The following is a 22,586-nucleotide window of genomic DNA, read 5'->3' as shown; positions in this document are numbered from 1 at the left end:
GAAACACACCCTAATGAAACTAAATAAAGGATTACTGTGACCCCACTGTACCACCAGAACATCCACTCCATTGGAATACATGCCTTTTTAGCCCATTACCATAGTGAATAGTCTAACTCCAAAACTTTAATGTCTTAACCTTAGGTGGCCCAAAACCAGCACCCCTTGACCTAGTTCCTGAAAACTCACCTATGCTCAACAATGAAGTAATCTATGTGCCCAACCATAAACACCCCCAGTTCACTCATTACCAAACATTCTTAACCCCTGTTTGTCCATAGCCTTTCTTCTCAAAAGCTCTCTTTCCTTATGTTACCTATACCACTAGTAGATAATTAAGGCCTGGCCTACAACTGACTTATCCTGCAACCAAGCTTCCTTTAAACATTCGACTCCCCTGTAACAACACACCTGGTTTCTAAAACTACCCCAACACAGTCACATGCCCACCATGCTCTCTAAAACACTATCTACCAAATTCACCGAAACCCCAAATGAAATGATCCTTGTGCTATTCTGTAAAACCTTAACCTGGTATGTAACAAACACTACCTACTCAGGGAACAAATTTGTCACCCCAAAGATACCACCCATTAGGGACAAACTCCAGCATCCTGTCAAACACCTCCTTGGCCCTTCCCTCACATGCGGTTCAACAACTGGACGAGTGAATACAACCACCCCAAGGTTCCAAGAAAGCAAGGATAGAGCTTCCCTTGATTGTGAGAGCCATAGGGCTGAAGCCTAATACAGTCCTGTGCTCCTATGAATGTCGTGACTCTGTTCATCCCGTGGGATCCCCACACTCCCGATAAACTGTCCCTGACAGTTTTCTCTTGGCCCCCCTACCTATCCCTTCCTTATTTGCCCCCTATACCAATGCAATAATCGGCTCCCAATAATTAAACACATAGCTCTGACATGCCTTACTAAGGTGATTACTCAGACCCTCTTTGTGCCCCATTCCAGTGGCAAGAACATCCATCTTATCAAACATACCTTTCAAATCCCCTTTTCAAGCCACCACATGATGCCTTCTTCACTCCAGCAATTTCTGTCAGTAACTGTTGCCCACTTGTGCTCCCATGTATACCTTCCTCACTCACTACTGCTTCCATCCTCAGTGAATTTGCTTCCATCCTCAGCGAATTCACTGTGCATCTCCATAACTGGTACTCGGCACACCACCATCTTCAAAGAAAAAAAAAATTAAATCCTCTGTATGTGAAGAGAAGGCTCCACCTTAAACCCACCTACCTATTCCAACTTACAACCGCAGCGTTCCAAGACCCCATCTGCAAGAAAAAGACATATAAATCATCCAAAATACATAACACACATTCCAAAACATCTTCAAGGACAACCTATCCTGCCAACCCAGGAAAGAATGTACCTTCGCCACTCACATTATGACAAAGCAGCCATAACTGAAGCTATGCTTCCCATGACCCTATCAAATAGCCAAGATAAATTTAACTACCAGTCGAGTATGTTAAGACTAAACCCCACACATGAAGGGACCTATGAATATCCACAACTCGCTTAACCTTGCGATTACAGACCACATCAGTTCGCACCCTGTATATAAGCCAAGCTAACTTACACTGTAAAACCATCTGCCTAGCTCTCAAACTTGCATCTCCAAGTGAGGCACACTAACCCACATAATATGGAACAAATAAACACATTGCAACAAACATAATAATAGCTGACTAACAGCTTACAAATATAATCAGGTAGTATCCTTCTAAAGTATATCTAATAGACAGTACCCCCCAGTTGCCCTAGACACTTTTGTATGGCCTAGATCCCCATATAAAACACACTTCATGGTGCAGTGCAAAATACTCATGCTACACCGATACCATTCACCAAGATATACCCAATGTACCACGTGCATATGCAGCTGATATCCACAGACCTCCAACAATTCGAACCCCATCAAGAAATTTGGACAAAATCATACAATAAAAGGAGAATAAATGCTCAAAAATAGGGACCTTTTACACGTGACATCACCGAATTGTGTCTTACTGTTATCTAACCAGAAAACCGCCAAAGTCTGACTTACAGGACCCTAAAACAGTCCCCTGAAATGTCACCTGCCATAATATAGCTCCATCCTTTAGTAAACCAGCTGAACTAATCCCTTTCTCTATTCACGTAGTTAAACATAAAACTGCATTATTTAGTGATAAATCTAGGAGATAAGAACAGCACAAGTCAACACCCACATCTCCTTTCAAGCCCATGAAACTGCTGCTTTACAAAGTGGACGTCGCTCCCAGAATCACTCAACCTGCACACCTCATTTAACACCCAGACCACAAACTCTGCCTCTACCCGGGGTTAAAATTTTACATCAAGATGTAATAACTGGCATTTCCCAGCAGCAGTATGCAATGAACAGCCAATAAGATACCAACTTCAACTGTTTCAGACACGGACAGCCTTCACGGTGTCACTAGGTTAGCCTGTCTAAACTATATCCACTTACCTGATAATAGACATGAGCCAGTTATGTTAGCACCTATGGAACCTGTAACAAAAAACAAACGTTTGCAAATCACCTTGTATGCCATGTAATGGAACTCTAGGACTTTGCCACCCAAACAGCAAGGTTTCTAAGTAATAATCTTCAGTCAACATAAGGTTATTTCTTGGTCTTCCATAGGGAATGTCTACATTGTGCCCCGGTATATCCACAGTAACATCCCCTTTTTTTTTTTTTTTTTTTTAACAAAGACTCTCTGTACCACACAAACAATTACCTAAGGCCACCATAAGTTTGCATATGTCAATGAATTCAAGGTTCACAGACTCCTGCCCCTCCATAAGCATTTGTCCCCAGCACTGCACCAAATAATTAAACTCAGCAAGGCTTATTATTACTTTTCTATTTAGCTATTATAACTGCCTTCTGTTAAATTACAGTTTTGAGAAGTATCTTGTGCATGTAACTTGACAATAAAGGCATCTCTGCAGTTGCCAGATACGCTTTTGGAACAGACGATATCTGCTTACAAAAAAAAAAAAAAAGGAAACTTTGTCAGAGTTGCTGTCTGCTGCTGATTCTGCATTAAATTATTTAATAATAGCCTAAATCATATTAATATAAATATATTCAGATTTATTAGTTAGCTCATCAATGTTCTAAACAATTCAAGTCTACAAGTGAAACAAGCTATTTATTTGCATTAGTGTGCATGAAACTAGGGTAAACTATGCTTTACCAACTTTATACATGAAGCATTCTCCCATTTGTTTAGGACATTCTGAGTAATTTTTTTTTTTTTGTATCGCACTCAACTCGATGTTTAAACACCAACATGGGACACGAGGACACCCTCCCCAACTGACACTGCCATCACACATGTGTAGAAACAAGCACACCACCTTGCTTAGAGCCTGTGAAACCTACAGAGCTTCCCTGTGGAAAATACAACTGCATATAACAGACTGACTCTGCGAATGCTGATCAAAGACACAAAGCATCCCCAACACCAACCAGACAAGAACCACACTGACAAACAAACCACAACACTGGAGATGGAATCACACCGCCAAGCCAATGCCATTACTTTTTTTTTTTTTTTTTGTGCATCACCCTCCAGAGAAGCCCCCACAGCCTACCTATTGAGCTTCGGAATTCACACACCACATTGACAAACAAACCGCATGGCCAAGCCCTGCAACAATGCAGATTAAAGCAACTCTGCTGCCCTGAAAATCTTTACCCACCCACTTGGCTGCTAGAAAGAATAAGCAAACGAGGGTAAGGATGAATAAACCAAGTGCAACAAAACTACGGCCACTCCAATTTCTTAATTCGTACATGCCATGTACAACTCTCCCATTTCGGCTAGGCACTGACCTCCTTAATTACAAGCACCAGAAAATGAAAACGCAAGCATCACCTGACCTGCCTGGCCCTCCACCTCCCTCAAACATGCAGTCTCTGTTACCTTATTCCTCTTTTTGCCAGCCAGATTGGCAACCCTCACTAATGGGCAGTCATTCCACTCAATTATTTCATTTTTGCCAACCAGATCGGCAACCCTCACTAACGGGCAGTCACTGCAGTCAAATTACCTCATTTTTGCCAGCCAGATCAGCAACCCTCACTAATGGGCAGTCACTCCAGTCAAATTACCTCACTCAACAGAACTCGAGCATCAGCACCAATACGATTTCTAAACCAAAGTGTAATCCCTCATACCTACCACCCTGATCTGACTGCAATTATTAAAATTACAAGTGGCTCTCCCAATGAATACTCTCCCATACTATAACCCTAGTCTCAGTAATAACACCTGCGACCCAACAGCCTAAATATATGAAAATATACAATAGATATACCACTACTACTTATTTATACCATGCAACATATATAAACCACTGGACACCAGCCTAGATCCTACAGGCCCACTTGCCCTTCCTAAAAGGTCATCTCGGACGTACACTTTCCTTAGCAAGTTCACACCAAAATGTGATTGCTTAACCCAACTACACTAGACTAAACCTATTAAGCCCCTCCCCATCATTATCTCATTTCCTCCCAACCATCTCTGCCTCCACTTAACCCTTTCACCTCTCCAACCCACTTAACTCCCCCTAATATTAACCTAACCCCCCCCCATGAAGATGTCCTGAGACAACTTAGTTTTTGCCAAACTTCATTTGTTCCTTCCTATTATTTCTAATATTTTCACTACCCCCCTTTATTCCAAAACCTTTTACTAACATTATTTTTTGAAACAAACTAAAACTGAACTCAAAAAAGTGCATTATTATCCCCTTTGGCAAAGAGGAAGGCCCTGCAGATTACAATATTCACAACACCCCCTCAGCTCAAACCCAGTCGTGAGAGATTTGGAAACACAGGTTGATAGCTATCTAAACTTTGATCACCATGTGTCCAAAGTGGTAATAAATGCCTTCTGCACTGCACATCTCATAAGCAAGGGTTTCACATCCAAGACTAAAGATGTTATAACTCCTCTGTACTCCACCCTCATCAGACCACTGATAGAGAACAATGCTCCTTTTTTCCTGTACCTGCAGCAGCTGGAGAGACCACAGTGGTTTCATGCCAAGAAAATTTGATGCCTCCAAAATATAACCTACATGGAAAGCCTGAAATCCCTGTCACTGTACTCTGTATCTTGCAGGCTGCTGAGGTGTGACTTCTGCCTGACCAACAGAGCAGTCTCTGACCATGCCCTGGTGGATTGCTGCACATCTGCAAATCAAATGAGACAAGAGTCACTTGCTCCAGAGATCTCAAACTAGCCTGTGAGATTAACAGAACATGCTGGAGAGACAAATATGTCTCCCAGAGATTGCCGCTTCTTTGGAATAAATGGTCACTTACACTGAGAGGAAGTATTTTGGGATCGGGCTCATTGCCTCTTTCTCAGAACAGCTGAGAGAAACTACCCTATTAATTGATTGTAAAAAAGATTTTTGTGACTTTTCCACAGCCTTCATAGTGACATAGGTCATAATCATTTCATGTAAACCTATATTTATATAGACTTAAAAATATATTGGGCCGGATTCACGATGGCTTGCACAGAGTCTAAGAGTAGAGTAAGACTCCATGCAGCCATCATGTCCGACGAGTGATCCAGGAACAGCCTGTAGGGGCGTGCAAGAGAGCTCCTAAAATGGCTCTTACACGGACAGGGCCGGGACATGCAAATTACCTCAATTGTAGCTGAAAGGCATGCAAATGAGGTAGATTTGCAATTCAGGAAACCCGAACCTGTCCGAGTAAGAGTAGTGTTATCTGCAAAAATGTACTCAGTTGACAACTGAGTACCGTTCTGTAAATAGCAAAACGGAGCCGTGACAGCTCCAAATAAAGTTTGCATCCAGTAGAGGAAGCATGCCAATGGCCAAATATATGGCCATTGGCAATGTTTCCCGATGCAAAATGAAAAAAATGAATTTATTTTTTTTTCCGAGTTTCCATGTTTAAGCGTAGCGCAGCTTTGCGCAAATGGGCTGCGCACTAAAAAAATCAGAAAAATAAAAGTTAAAACCCACAAATGTGGATTTTATGGGTATTTGTAATGTACAATGCAAGGCAATGGCAGGCTGAAGACAACATGGCTACCGAGTAGGGGTTGCTAAGGGGGGAACCCAGTCTAAGAGATGTAACCAAGCATTAGTAGGCAATCCTATGCAAATGAGGGTAAGGATAGCGAATCTGAAGTCTACATAGCAAATGTGCAGAGTCAGTGGAGTGTAAGACTAGGATAAGGGGAGTAACAGAGTAGGATATAGGTGACATCAGGAGGGGATATGTATGAAAGAAGATAAGCTCATTGGAGCAGAGTGGCATGTGTTAGCTGTCAGTTGCTCATCACTGGAAGAGGTGTGTCATCAGGTATCCTAGCTAAAGTCAAGAAATAGAAAGTTCACACTGTGGGTATCACTAAAGTTTCTTGTAAAAATGCTTGCAACTTGTATGCGTGCGTGTGAGCACCTGTAAACCCGAGTAAGACAGTGTGCGTGCGTGTAAGCATGAGTGCATGTGTTTAAGCCGGAGTAAGCATTTGTAAGGCAGTTTACAGTATTGTGAGGGCGTTTGCGCTGGTGTGCACGCGTTTAATCAAGAGTTAGCTAGTGTAACTCCGTCTAAGCCTGTGTGTGCACGTGTTATCATGTGTACGCACGTTTGCTCTAGTGTGCGCGGCGCTGCCCCCCTGAGAAAATGGAAAGAGAAAAGGAAGCACAACAAACAGTAGAAAGTTAGCCAGGGAGAATCAGCAGAGCTAGCAGGTGGAAATAATCAGAATCAGGCAATTACACAGGCAGTAAACCAGCCCAGCCCAGCCCAGCACTTAAAACTCTGCAAACAACTTTTCACCATGTATTGCTCAGAGACACTGCAGCACTGCAGTAAGCTAAGAGAAGTAAATACTGAAAAGGCTTAACTGAGACAAAGAAATGTTAGGGGCTGCCATTGCTGTCATAAACCGACATATGCAATATGCTGAGGGTGGTGACAATGGGAATTCTGCCAACCAACCCACAGTGAGGAGACGGAGAAGACTGTACAGGCCCAGGGTAACCTACCAGGGGCTACATGAGCTGGAGATAGTGGAGCGCTATAGAGTGGACAGAGACCTCAGGCAGCAAATTGTTGAGCTGTGCAGGCCACGCCTCACACACAGAACCAACAGAGGGGAACCCATTCCAGTGGAAACCAAGGTATTTGTTTGCCTACAAATACTAGCAACAGGTACCTTTCAGAGACCAACTGGTGATATGATGGGGATATCACAGGCATCAGCATCCAGGATACTGCACCAGTTTCTGGATGCCATGTCAGCACATGTCAGTGATCATGTATATTTCCCCAATTCCCATGAGGTATTGGCCAGCAATATGCATCTGTTCCAGGAAATAGTGGAATACCCTGAGGTAGTGGGTGCAATAGACTGCACGCACATATGCATCAAAGCACCAGCCGATGAGCGGGGTAGGGTCTACTTCAACTGCAAGGGCTTACCCTCCATCAACTGTCAGGTCGTGTGTGATGCCCAGGGCATAATACTGAATGTGTGTGCTGGCTGCCATGGAAGCTACCATGATTCCCATATCTGGCATCTGACGCAGCTGTACCAGACATTTGCCAATGGGGGCATCCCACATGGTCACCTAGTGGGGGATGCTGGCTATGCACTGGAGCCGTGGCTGATTGCACCCATCGGAAATGCACACACACCTGAACAGGAACACCATAATGAGGCACACGCACAAACACGAAATGTAATTGAGTGTGTGTTTGGGCTGCTCAAGTCACGGTTCCGGTGCCTGGACACATCTGGTGGAGCCTTGCAGTACACGCCAACTACATGTACCCAAATTGTCATGGTATGTGCTATGCTACATAATATGATCCTGCGAAAACAGCTGCAGCAGGACCAGCATAGGCCTGGGCCAAACAGCCCCCCACCATTGCCAAGGTCATCACAGGCAGAGCGTAACTCGGAGGAGGAACAACCTGAGCCTGCCCCAGTAGGCAGAAGGAGGTGTGTCCAGTATGCTTTGGCCTTGGCAAAGAGGCAACGCATAGCACATACACTGGCTCAGTAGGAACCCTGGAAATGATACCTCTCTCTGACCCGCACATATAGTAAAAGGGATGCCTAAGTTGACACTACCTGCTTCAAACATTTACAGGGAGTGTAGTATGTGCATCTCACATAGGCAGCCCTGCAGCACCACCTGAGGCATGATTGCCATGTGTCAAGCAATTTAAGGTAGTGCTAAACAGCATTTACCACCATGTAGTATATGCAAACAGAATACACACACCAACTAGTACAACTGTGGTCAGTGTTGAGTAATATTGGGCAATGTCCAGCAAAGTTGGTGAATATACAGCAATGTCGGACAAGCCTGGTCTAAGTAGGGCATAGCAGAACAAAAGCCAACATGCTCATATTTGCTTAACTGGCCCTTAAGCAGTCTGGTCTGCTCAGTATGGAAATATAAAGCAGTGATGGGCCTCGAACCCAGAATACTGTGCACCATAGTAAATGTACTGAACCACTAAACCATGACAGCTTTGCACTGTTCAGCCAGTATGAAGGGATGTTGATAAGTCTATGCAAAGTATCTCATGGAAACCCTGCAGGCACAGCATAATCCCTGTTGAGTTATGACACAAAGGTGAGTCCTGCAGTAAGAACAGAACTTGACTTCCAACACACACAGTATAAATGTTAATATTGGTCATGTTTACACACATCCAGAAATGTAGTGATCTTCAGATCACAACATACTGAAAGGTCACACTGGGCATGCTCACATACTTGAATAAATGAGACATATGTCAGGCAACAAAACATTTAAAGCCTGAACTGGGCATGCTCACACACACAGGCCATGTCTGACTACAGCAGTGGGCCACACATATCTGGCAGTTGCATGTGTTAACCCAGGAACCTCTCACTATCCAGCAATCCACCATGTGCACACAGTTACATGACAACAGACACTTATATAATATAGTGGAACCATGCCATGATCAAACATGTTCCACAGATACCTAAGTTATTCATAGAAACTGGGAAAGCGAAGACGATATAGACCTGCAAACAGTATCAGCAATAAATATTGTGCATCCCGAGCAGAAGCATAGGTTCAGAGGTCGATAGTAGGCTATCTGCCCTAGGGTATGCACAAGACTAGCCAGAGTGTGTTTGGCTTTTGCAGCCCTGTCAGAGTACTACACTGTGCCAGTGAATAGTAGGTCACACAAGAAAGCCCATGTACGTTTAGGCTAGTGTGCCTCTGTGTAGCAGGGACACAGAAGATATCCCATGGGTAAACATACGATCACCCATACAGCCGGCAAGATGTCCCCTGTAGGTGGTTAGTGGGTGGCTCTGCCTATGTGAAACTGATCACAATCTGGAGTGAGTGGAGGCCCTGGGATAAGAATCTGTCCCTCCAGCATGTCCTATTAACATCTGTGCTGAGGTATATGTCCCTGGAGGGTGTAGCTACAAGGGAGTTGGATATCCTGAGGTGGATGGAGCATGTCCATTAATTCTGGGTGGGGTATTACTGCAAACAATAGGCACACATCATATCCGAGTAGGTGGTAAGCGACTGAGTAGAGCTGGAGTTACTGCATCTGTACTGTGCAGGTCATCTGTGTGAGTCCCTACATCTGCTTAGTGCGGAACTTATAGGTTCTTAGGTTCATAGGTATATACTAGGCTATCTGCCCTAGGGCATTTATAAGCCTAGGCAGAGTGTATTTGGCGTCCGTCTCCCTATTAGATTAGTCTACTGTGCCTCTGTAAATTAGGTCACAGAAGGTACCCTTTAAGATTAGTTTGCTGTGCCTCTGTCTGGCAGGGACACAGAAGAGATCCCAGGGGTGAATTTGCGATTTCCCATCCATGTGTCCAGATTTGGCTTGAAGAGGGTCAGCGAGGGGCTATGTCTAATATGAATTGGGATTCTATTCCAGAGTGAGGGGAGCCTCTGGGAAATGAATCTGTCCCTCCAGCATGTCCTTTTTATTCTTGTGCTGAGGTTTAAGTCCCTGGAGCATGTATCTCTAAGGGACTTGGATTTTTGAGGTGGAGCATGTCCATTAATTCTGGCTTTGACATGGCTTTGTATTTCAGGCATAGATTGCCTCTGAGTAGGTGGTAAGCAACTGAGTAGAGCTGGAGTTTCCTTAGTTGAGCTGCATATGACATCTGTTTGTAGCGCGTGATCCTCTTGGAGAGGTACTTTTGGGTCTCTCCTAGTGCTGCAGGTGTCAGGTAAGGTACATCCCAAAAGGGCCATTGTATTCAAGTATGGGGCTGATGACTGATGAGTAGAGGGGTACAATGACCTCTCTTGATGTAGATGCGAACCCTTTCATGATAAGGTGGCATATATAGAAGGTCTTTGTAACCACTTTGGCAATGTGATTATCAAAGGAGAGATTACTATCTACATTGGTCCCCAAATCCCAAATTACTACTTCTGTACTTAATGGATTACCACCTATGTGGTAATTTGTGTGCACCTTGTTTTTCCACAAAGGGGATGACTATGCACTTTTTAGCATGTAGCTCAAGCTTGTGTCTCTGGCACCAAACATCCATCTCTGTGAGACCCTTCTGGAGGATGCTTGTGTCAGCTGGCGAGTCGATTATGGCCCCCAGTTTGCAGTCATCTGCGAACCTTGTCAGCCATAATCCCCCCGTGTTAGCCTGAACCTCAGAGAAGTATATACCAAACAAGAGAGGTCTTAGAACTGGGCCCTGTGGGATGCCACTTGTAACTGGTTTGCATTCAGACATGGCACCTGTGATTCTGACAATGTGGGTTCTATCCCTGAGCCAGTTTGTGACCCATCTTGTGATATAGGGGTTGATATTTAAGCTGCTAAGCTTATCTATGATTTCTGAGTGGGGTATTGTGCTGAACATTTTTGCGAGGTCCAGGTAGGCTGTGTGGACTACCTTGCCCTCATCCATAGCTTTGGTAAATGTTTCAAAGAAATCAACTAGGTTTAAGAGGCAAGATCTGCCCTTAACAAAGCTGAATTGGGTAGGGTCAAGTGTCTGGTGGCTCCCAATGTCTTTGTTTATGAGTTCCATGATAATACGCTCCATAGCTGTACAGACCAGACTAGTCAGGCTTATGGGGCGATAGTTCCCAGGGTCTGTTGTGGCACCACCTTTGTGGAGTGGAACCACTGTAGCTGTATGCCATTATTCGGGTACATATCCTGTAGTAAGGTTAAGTTTGAACAGTGACTTAAGGTGAGGGTTCAGTTCTTCTTAGAGCTTGTGCAAGACACAGCCTGGGACACCGTCCAGTCCCATAGCTGCTGTGTTTTTTTGCTTTGGAGAGGGCAGCCTTCACCTGTGCATCTGTGATGTCAGGGAGGTTACACTCAGTTGGGATAGGCATTTGTTCCTTTGTGGGTGAAGGGGGGGGGGGGTTTGTGCTGAATCTGTCTGCCAGGATGTTGGCTGTCTGTAGTTTCGGTATATTTTGTACCGTTATGCAACAATTCAGAGCATATCTGGGAGTTTCCACCCATATTATGGACATAACTAAAGAAGGACTTGTGATTATCTTTAGTGTCTGTGAAATTTCCCTTTGGAAACTGGCCTTTGATGATTTTATGAGGTATCAAAGTTTCTTGCTAATGCTGATCAGAGATGCCTTCCATTTTTGGGATTTTGCTTTGTCATGTAGTAGCTTCCCCCTTCTGTTGCATAGCTTATTTATGGTCGCGGTCCACCAAACAGGTCTCCTGTTTTTGGAGGAGTGAGTCTTCGTTTTATTTGGGATAGCACAATCCATGCATTCCTGCAGGTGCTCATAGAATGCATTTGTAAAGGATTCTGCAGATTGGCCTGTATTATCCTCTGGCCCGTGGGCTTTGAAGGATTCCACCTCAGTCTTGAGAAGTGCAAAGTTGGCATTTGAGAAATTCTATACAGTGATTTCCTTGGCTGGGGGTTGGGACGGGATATGGATGTCCTTGGAAATTTGTTAATGGTCTGATCTTACCAATGAGGGGTTTATCTCTGGTGTGGAACATAGAGTCCCCATGTTGGTGATGACCAGGTCCAATATGTTGTTCCCTCTTGTGGGAGTGGTGACTAGTTGTTCCATCGCATTACAGTTTATAACTTCAAGGAACCATTGGGTTAGTGTGTTTGGGCATGAGTAGTTGTTGCAGTCAATGTTTGGGTAGTTGAAGTCACCCAATAACATAGTTTTAGTAGACACCTTGATATTCTCCAGTGTTCTCAGGAATGCCAAGTGGGGTTCCTGTAATAGGGAGGGTGTTCTGTAGCAGGCTACAAACTGAAAGGCAGTTTGGCTCGCTGTTAGTTGCACATGGATGGTTTCTGATGCTTCGTGCAGTGCCACTAACCTTGAGGTGTAGGTATCTTTGATTAATATAGATACTACCCCTCCTTTTGTGCTTTGGTCCAAGTTTTTGTGTGTGAAACGAATGGTATGAGTTATAACCTCGTAATGCTGGGGTGCTCTCAGGAGCCTTGAACCAGGTTTCTGTTACTGCACAGACATCGATATTCTCCATACTGAGGAGAGCCTCAAGTGGGTGCATCTTGAGGTTTAGACGTATGGCATTGAGTAGCATTACCTTTAGATTTTGTATCCTTGGGTTGTCTATGGAGGTGTGTTTGTTCTTTGAGCCTTGCCTAAAAAATTCACTATGGGGGTGGCAAGAGTCATGGCCAGTATACGAAAGCCTAAGGGTGACAGTTGCAAGCTGTCCCTAGCGAAGCAACGTGGCTTGTCAGGCATGTCATCCCAGGTTGACAGACGACACTGGATCCCCATTGAATGACACCAATACTGTAGACAATTGTTGAAACTGATCATGTTGTCTTTATACTCTGGCATCATTCTTGGTGAGGGCAAGATGCTACCCAAGGTCAGGGTCATACCAGCCTGGGCTACATGATCAGAGAGTTGCTCTATGTCTCATTTCTTGTAGTCCAGGGAGGTAAGTCTCATGTCATTCACACCTGCATGGACAATGACAGAGTCATACTTGTACCTGCTTTGGAGTGACCTGAGTGCTTGCGTTATGTGGTGGATCCTGCCACCTGACAGGCAACTTACAGTGACCTTCTCCTTGTTCAGTCAGTTGAGTGGGATGTCAGTGTGCCGGACAATAGAGTCCCCTATAACAAGTGTATTTGGTGTGTTGTTTGGCCTTAAGGGCTGTGACTGTGAGGCACACTGATTTTGTGAGATATGTGATTCGTGGGTATTGTTGAGGGGTGGCTGTTGCTTGGGTATCTCTGGTCAGTACAGTTGCTGCAGGTGTTGGTTAAGGTACACCCCAAAGGTGGCATTGTAAACAAGCATGGTTGTTATTAGTATAGGGGCACAATGACATTACTCGATCTAGATGTGAAACCATATGGGATAAGGTTGCTTATATAGAAGGTCTGTCCAACCACTGTGGCAATGTGAATGTCAAAGGTGACAGTACGAACAAGTCATGTCCCCAATCACCTAACAACACCTACCATATGTAATGGAGTACTACCTATGTGTTAATGTGTGGGCATGTTGTTATTCCCAAAGGGTATGACTGTGCAACTAATGGCATTTAGCTGTAGGCCCTGGCTCAGGCACTAGTCATCCATCTCTGTGAGACCCTGTTGGAGTATGCATGTGGCAGCTGGAGAGGTGATCATGGCACCCAGTATGCAGTCAAGTGTGAACAAGGTCAGCCATATTTCCCCTGTGGTAGCCTGTACGTCAGACAAATATATACTGAACAACAGAGGTCCCAGGACCGAGCCGTGTGGGATGCCACATGTAACTTGTGTGTAGTCAGACATGGCACCTGCAATTCTGACCATGTGGGTGCTGTGCTATCCCTGATCCAGGTAACAATCCATCATGTGAGATATGTGTCCATATCGATGCTGGTGAGCCTATGCATAATGGCTCAGTGGGTTATTGTGTAGAAGTGTTTAGCAAGCTTCAGGTAGGCTGCATGTACAACTGTCCCTATGTTGATGGATCTGTTAACTGTCAAAAGAATACAAACATGTTCAAGAGGCAAGATCTGCCCACAACAACGCTGAAATGTGTAGGACACAGTGTCTGTAGTTTCCTGATGTCTATGTGTAAGAGTCCCATGACAAAACACTCCATAGCTTTGCATAACAGGATAGTTAGGCTTATAGGGCAATATTGTCTGTGGTCCATTCTGGCACCAACTATGTGGAGTGAGAACCCTGTTGCTGTATGCCATTCTGTGGGTACATATCCTGTAGTAACTCCAATATTGCACAGTGATGTAATGTGAGGGTTACGTCTGTCATGAAGCTCATGTAAGATGCAGGCCGGGACAACAACTGGTCACATTGATGCTGTAATGTATGCTTTGGGGAGGGCAGCACTCACATGTTACTGTGTGGTGTCAGGGAGGTTACACTCTGTTGGGATGGATAGTTGCTCCCTAGGGGGGATGGGGGGTAGACATCTGCATTGAACCTGTTTGCCAGGATGTTGGCTATGCCAGTGGGTTCAGGGTAAGTGTAGTCAGGATGCAGTAACTCACAGCATATCAGTGAGTGTCCACCCAGGTTCCTGACATAACTGACAAAGGCCTTGTGATAGTCCCACTTGTCTGGTGCAATTGTCCGTCAGAAGAATACCTTAGATAAGTACATGAGTGATCATAGCTGTCTGCTAGTACAGATCACAGATGCATTCCCTGTCTGGGATTGTGCTCTATCATGTAGTAGCTTCCTCCTGACATTGTACAGTTCATTAATGTCTGGTGTCTACCAGACAGGTCCCCTGCCATTGGAGGAGTGAGTCTTGTTGTTATTTGGGGTAGCACAATCCATGCAGTCCACTAGGAGTCCATAGAATGTGCATGTAAAGGATTCAGCAGTTGGAGCTGTATTTCACACTGTCTCAAGCTCTCTGAAGGATACCACCTTGCTTTGGTGAAGTGAGACGTTGGCTCATCAGAAATTCACCAAGATTACCCAGGATGGGTGTGTGGAGTGTATATGTATGTCCAGTGAGACAGATGTATGTTCTGACCTTACCAATGAGGGGTATATTGCTGATGTGTAAAATAGAGTCCCCACGTTGGTGATGATCAGGTCCAATATGTATTCCCCCTTGTGGCTGTGGTGACTGGTTGTGCCATAGCATATGAATGTACAAATTGTAGAGACTGTAGGGTGAGGTTGTTGTGGCCTGAGTAATATCCCCAGTCAATATTCATGTATCTGATGTCACCCAATATAATGGTGATTGTGGAGACCTTCATATCCCCCACTGTTCCCAGGAAAGCCGAGTGTGGTTCCTGAGTGTGGGAAGGTGGTCTGTAGTAGGCAACAAACTGAAAGGCAGTTTCAAACAATGGTAGTTGTATATGTATGGTCTGTGATGCTTACTGCAGTGCCACTAACCCGGAGGTGTGTGTATCTGTGATGTATAGGGATACACCCCCTAGTTGTGTTGTCCGTTCCAAGTCCTGTGGTCAGAAAGCATGGTATGAAACATAACCTGGTAGTGCTGGTGTGCATATGTGACCCTGAACTAGGTGTCTGTTAGTGCACATATATTGCTATCCCCCATACTGAGGGGAGTCCTGAGTGGCCACAATATGAGGGTAACACATCTGGTGTTGAGAAGCATTACCCTTAGTGTTATTTAACCTGTAATATCTATGTAGGTGGGTTTGTCTTTTGAGCCCTGCTCAACAAATGCACTATGGTGGTAGCAAGAGCCTTAGCCAGCATTCAAAGGTCCAAGGGTGACAGGTGCAAGCTGTCCATAGTGAAGCTACATGGCATGTTGAGCATGTCACCACAGGCTGACAGATACTGTATCCCCTGTGAATGACACCAATCTGTTAGCCAAGTGTTAAACATGATATATTTGTCTGCATACTGTGACATCATACTTGGTGGGTATAAGATGCTAGACAAGGTCAGGGTCATACTGGCCTGGGATACATGATGACACTGTTCCTCCATGTACCATGTCATGTGGTCCAGGGAGTAACATCTGAGGTTTTACTCACCAGCATGGACAATGATGGTGCCAGTCCTGTACTTGCTTTGTAGTGACCTGACTGCATGTGTTATGTGGCAGATCCTGGCACACGACATACAGTACAAAGGGGCTATTCCCTTGTATGGGCTGGTGAGTGGTACATCAGTGTGTCTGACAATAAATGTTGCCTATCACTAGTGTATTATGTGTGTTGTGTAGCCCGAAGGCAAGTGACTGTGTGGCACACTGACATTGTGAACTATGTGAGATGTGGGAATTGTAGTGGGGTAGCAGTTGTGTGTGTGCCTGCTGTGGAGGTCTCTGCTGCTTAGGCAGAGTTCATTTACAGCATCCGAGTATGTGTATGTGTGATAATGTGGTTTGAGTGCTGTCAACAGAGGATATGTGAGACTGATATGTGGTGTGTGTTGTTATCTTCACCACCTGATAGACTATGCCAGTCATGGGTCGAGAGAGTTCAGCACCCTGTATGTCTCTATAGGTGCATCTCACATATATTCTGGGTTTGTTGTGAGGAGGAGAGTCTTGTCTGTGTACATGAAGCAGATGTGATATTGTGTCTACATCACAATTTTCACCAGCTGGACTCGAGAGTGCACACAAAGCAGACCCCTGGACATCCCGGGATATCATGACATACTCTGTAGCCAGATGACAAAGGATCAGTAGGGTGTTAAGTGTTTAAAGGAGTATAACAAGGATTAGTGCTCAGGTTTCTTGGTGTTCTGTAAAGAGTAGCAGAGAAGGAGTCCAGATTGAATCATGACACCTCCGACAGCTATGTCATATATAGCAATGTACACACATATATGTCATGAGTCAGGGCCAACTGTACCTGACTGACAATGCCAACATCCTGACAGACAGGCCCATATATACATACCTACCACCCACCGACGATAGTCCGTATACATCATACCAGGAGATATCACATGTAGAATGGATGAACAGCTACCCCCAATGCTAAAAGCATGGCATCAAGTTGAGTACATTGATTCCCAATATGTGTCATGCATAAACTACAGAACAAACAGATCCTGAACCTGAACAGTCAGCTGAACCTCCCCCCTACACAGGATGTGGAACCGTTGATTGTGTTACAGCAACATATGGCACTCCACACAAGTGTTGGTGCACAACACACCTTGGGATGTACAGTCCAGTATGCCTGTGAAGTATGATCTGCAAGCCATGGAGTCCATCATGGTTGAAGTCATAAACCAAGCTATTGGAAGCTAACATACACACAACCCTACTAACCGTGGTATGTCAATGTGCAGATCATGGTTCCCAAACATGCTAGACTGTTTGCAAGGCAGCCACACAGGACATACATCACTGAACACAGCTACACGTCTCACATACACTTTGAATAGCCCTTTATCAACATCACAGACACATGTAGTACCCACAAAACCAACAAGCTGTGCATAAATATGTGTTGACATATGAAGGAATGTCGATGTGTCCACAGATAGATCACACAAAGTAAGGATTATGAGTTCCTGTTCCAGCTGTTGACACCTGACAACCCACATGGACCATTCCTGGAATGGCATAAAACAAAGTGTACACACATTACCATATCCAGTCTGATGATGTCACCATCCTAGAAATGCAGACGGAGAAAGAAAGACATCCAGTAAAGCAAATAGCGCACTGCACTAATGTGTCTCTCTCTAATATCATAAAATAGTTAGGTAGGGGTTTGAATCCTGCAAACACTGTGTGTGTGTGTGGGGGGTGTGTATATGTGTGTGCAATTCTATTTGAAAGGAGTGGCCTTTTTGAAGACTGGGAAAACACACCACAGATGTACATTCCTCTTTGGAAAGACTGATGATGTCACCACCCTAGAAATACAGATGGAGAAGGAAAACAACCCAGTAAAGCAAATAGTGTGCTACACTAATGCATCTCTCTCTCTCTAATTTCAAACCCTAGTTAGATAGGGGTTTGAATCCTGCAAACGCTGATTGTGTTTGTGTGTGGGGAGTGTGTGTAATTCTCTTTGAAAGGAGTGGCCTTTTTGAACACTGGGAAAACACATCACAGATGTACATTCCTCTTTGGAAAGACTGATGATGTCACCACCCTAGAAATACAAATGGAGAAGGGGAACCATCCAGTAAAGCAAATAGTACGCTGCGCTAATATGTCTCTTTCTAGTATCATAACCTAGTTAAGTAGGGGTTTGAATCCTGCAAACACTGACTGTTTGCATGTGGGGGGTGCACATATGTGCAATTCTCTTTGAAAGGAGTGGTCTTTTTGAAGACTGGGAAAACACACCACAGATGTACATTCCTCTTTGGAAAGACTGAAGATGTCACCACCCTAGAAATACAGTCAGAGAAGAGCAACCACCCAATAAAGCAAATAGCGCGATGCGCTGATTGTTTCTCTCTAGTATCATAACATAGTTAGGTAGGGGTTTGAATCCTGTAAGTGCTGACTGTGTGTGTGTCGCCCTTGGTCAGTGTGGTGTGGGTCTTGCTTTTACTATGTTATGACATATTATGATTACAACAGTAAGTGCATTGCACACATCAGGTATATGCGTTGCAAATATATATGTGTACATATTCCCTTAATCAGTACATAGGTGTGAAGCCTGCATACTACATGAATACATTTGTTGCCATTGACAGGTTGTGCTGCAGCTACTCAGATCATAGGTCATATATGTATGTATGTGACAGGCCCATCCACTGTCGTGATCCGTGGCCAAGGTCATCTGTGCCACACACACCCATGACAGTTACTTTACAGTAGTGTGAGTGAGGGTATATGCCTGGGGTATATGTCAGGCATGTTCATACACAACCACGACTGCCAATAATGGACAGTCTTTATAGGTGACAACCACCTTGTGTATATGTGTATATGCATCCAGGCCTCTAATGTCTAATGTGACACACCTTGGGACTCCACAATACCTATGGATATGTGGATACCAAGGGACACATGACATAACATGAGACTGTATGTACACATTGGTACCCAACATACATGTTGAGGGCTACCACCTATGTGGTACTGACGGGATAGTAAGTATAGTACATGTGGATGACTATGCCATAGTCGGCTTACTGTTATACAGCATGTATCACATGACAGGCATCTGTCTGTATGATGCCCTTGTGTAGGATATGTGTCCCATCCAGGGAATGGATTGTAGGCCACTGCATGCATTACCAGATGTGGATGGACACATCCCTAGTGTGTTTGCATGTACCTAAGGGGGCTATATGCCAAACAGGTGTGGTCACAGGAATGGGTGGCGGTAATTACCACTGGTTAGTGTTATAGTGTAGCACTGGAAGGATACAACTGTTACTGAGTTCCCTACGACTGTGTGTCATTTGTCAGAACAACATCCAATGATTGCTTATAGTCATGCTGTTGAGGTTATGTATACTACCAGACCACAAATCATTGACAGATACTGACAGTATCACCCATAGCATGGTGTCTACCCATGTCATACACACATGTCTACCCTTTTTAGTACATAACTGTAGTAGAATGCATACTGGCCATTGAAAGATATTGTGACATGTTCATTATGTGTACAACAGGGTATGCCATATGTCCCATGTGTTCACTATGCACGTGCATACAGACAGTGCACACCCACCATGTTCACAGATGTACACTTGCTCATCTGTACTGCACACATCACACACATACTGTCAACTCACTAACACATGCTGGCAACATATTACACATCAGCCAAGTGGCACATGGGTGGACAATACATAGTCAGAACTAATAGTGGTGTAAACAATGCTACATTGACAATCAGAGCTTTGATGAATAATGTCTGCTGAGATATACCTACAAGGATGTCATTACACTTTCCTGTTGACAACTTGCTAATATTGCTACACTGCTATAGTGTCACCCTGTGCATCAGCACCATGTTAGCCTTTTCCTCCATCAATGTTACAGATGACAGGAAGCGACACAGGTATCATCATATGCACAGGACATTTTGTTGTTTGCCAGAGCCTGACTTTGACCCATCCAATCGACATGTCTGTGTGTGTGTGTGTGTGTGTGTGAGGGACAACAGTACAGCATGGGCCAATGTTGATGTAATGTTTGTGTGTATGTGTGAGCCCTTGTAGTTTGGTTAATGTGTGTGTGTCTGCATGCACACAGCTCCACCATGTGGCTGCCATATACAGTAGTTTGTTGGACAGCCACAGACTGTACCTGCTAGGCCGTAGAGATTACTGTCTCTGGCCATGGACACAGTACCTGTGCTTGGCAGGGGTGCTACGGACAGTATTGGGTACCAACCCTGACTGGGTACTGTTCTCAGAGGCAGAGGTGGGATGACTGGACCCATGTCCCTGCTGAGAATGGCCAGAACCATGTGCACGTGGTCTACTGGGATGGTCAATGGGCAGGCCAGCCCCAGCATTGCTGGGGCTGGTACTGCCACTACGGGAGTGGCTGTGAACTGGGGGCCATCCGTGACCACTGCCAGCTGTTGCTGTTGCTGGCATGCATCTGCATCGACTTCGCAACTGTCCCGCACGGTCCTGGCTCATGGATGACATATTGTGGAGGGCATCTAATGTCTCCCCCCAATGTCTCTCAATGACCTCGGTGTACGTCTAGATGGCAGCGGCAAGGTCACGGATGCTGTCATTGATAGTGGTGTAATGTGCCCTCTGCGCCCTAAGTCCCTGCCTGGTGTACCATTCCATACGTGCCTGAGCCTGCATTACAGCCCAGAACATACTGGACGTCGTAAGACCAGCGAGGGCATTCCTGACAGCGGCAATATGACCAGCGGTGCTCCCCTGAGAACCCCTGGACCTCCGCCTATGTGGTACCATTCCAGGAATATGGCTTTGGCTGCTGTGAGGGGATGCAAGTGCCATGGGTACCACACTCTCCTGGTCAGTGCCAACTGTATGCTGTCCCTCGCCTATGGCCATTGGTGGTGAGGGATGTATTGGCAGTATGAATGTGTGCATAGATGGGGTTGAACGCTGTGTACTGTCGATTGGTGGACCAACGACAGACCCTGTCAAACCTCCCTGTGTAAAAATACATGTCTCATCATCAGCACTATTCGTGGCAGTGGCTTCAGGTTCCCTGCTGCATTCGGCCAGCCCTAACTCAGCACCTGTTAGAAGAAGACAGGAAACACACTTTACGGTCTACACATGAACACTTGCACACATGCACACATGCGCACATGCACACATGCACACATGCACACATGAAGAGTAATACACTCCTCACTACAGCATATACACACACACACACACCAGCAATCCAACACATACTCTATAATGGGTGAAGGTAGATGTCAGTATCACAAGGTAAACAGTCACCACACACGTGTCAGCATGCAGAATATGTGTTGCACAAGACCATACAGTGCAAGTGTAGACGCCCCAATGTAATGGCAGTATACATGGCTTTGTTACAACTGTGTCATTGTTCAGTGATTGGCTACACCCTGGAACACAATTTGTTCATGGACACAACATTGCTGTGCAGGTATTATCAGCTCTGCAATGCCCTGTGCACCATCACTCACATGTATGCATGCCATGGCTGCATATGTTATCTGTGTGACACGTAGATATCACAATGTCTGAGTGCAGTGTCTGTGTCCAAAGCAGATAATAGTGGGCACAGGTGTAGCACATGCATGCTATGTACACACACGGGATGATTGCTGCATGTTGACATGAAGGTATCCCAATGCTCTAAATGGCCAGTGTACAGTGGTTATGGTGAGTGTGGGACATATTGCAGATACGTTGGTGCCACACATGGCATGTCATGCTACACGACTGCAACATTAAACACCAAACATACCCAATGTGTGTCAAGTGACCTATACACCCACTAGCATTCCAGGACATATATGTGACACTTTGTTTGGATGGTGACTGCTGTGCATAGTGTGTATACTGGCATATGTAAGCACACACACAACATGCTATGCATATTGTGTATAGGTGCATATGTTTGCACACACACAACATTGAGGTGCAAAGCAATGACTGCTATGCGTAGTACTGTGGTCACTGTAACTGGATGGGATGTAGTACCCTGTGCCATCATCAACATGCATCCTGTGGTCACTCACAGCTACTAATGTGTGCTAGACCACCGCCTAGCATGCTGTATCTGAACTGCAGTACCGTGGCTATGTTCACAATTGCACAGACACCTTGTACATGGGTGTGTGAGGTGACCAATAGGGAGCATTGCCTAACTTGACTGTGTTATGTGTTGCAGAGTGTTGCACACACCCATGATAGGACTCTACCCCTGAAGTACAGCATGTGTGTGTGCAAGGCATGTGGGATACTGACGTGTGACCTTACAGCAGGTGTGATGGGAAATGTAGCATGTTTTCGGTAATGCATATGATAAACATGTTCTGTTGTGTACAGCTGTAGCAACTATGCATATCTAAGGTGCAGTACAGTGTTGCTACACTTGTGTCTGCTGCACTGTGCAGTGTA

Source organism: Protopterus annectens, chromosome 1.part2 (assembly GCF_019279795.1).
Source record: "Protopterus annectens isolate FY-2018-M chromosome 1.part2, PAN1.0, whole genome shotgun sequence".
Taxonomy (NCBI): Eukaryota; Metazoa; Chordata; order Ceratodontiformes; family Protopteridae; genus Protopterus; species Protopterus annectens.
Note: the sequence above shows the minus strand (reverse complement) of the source record.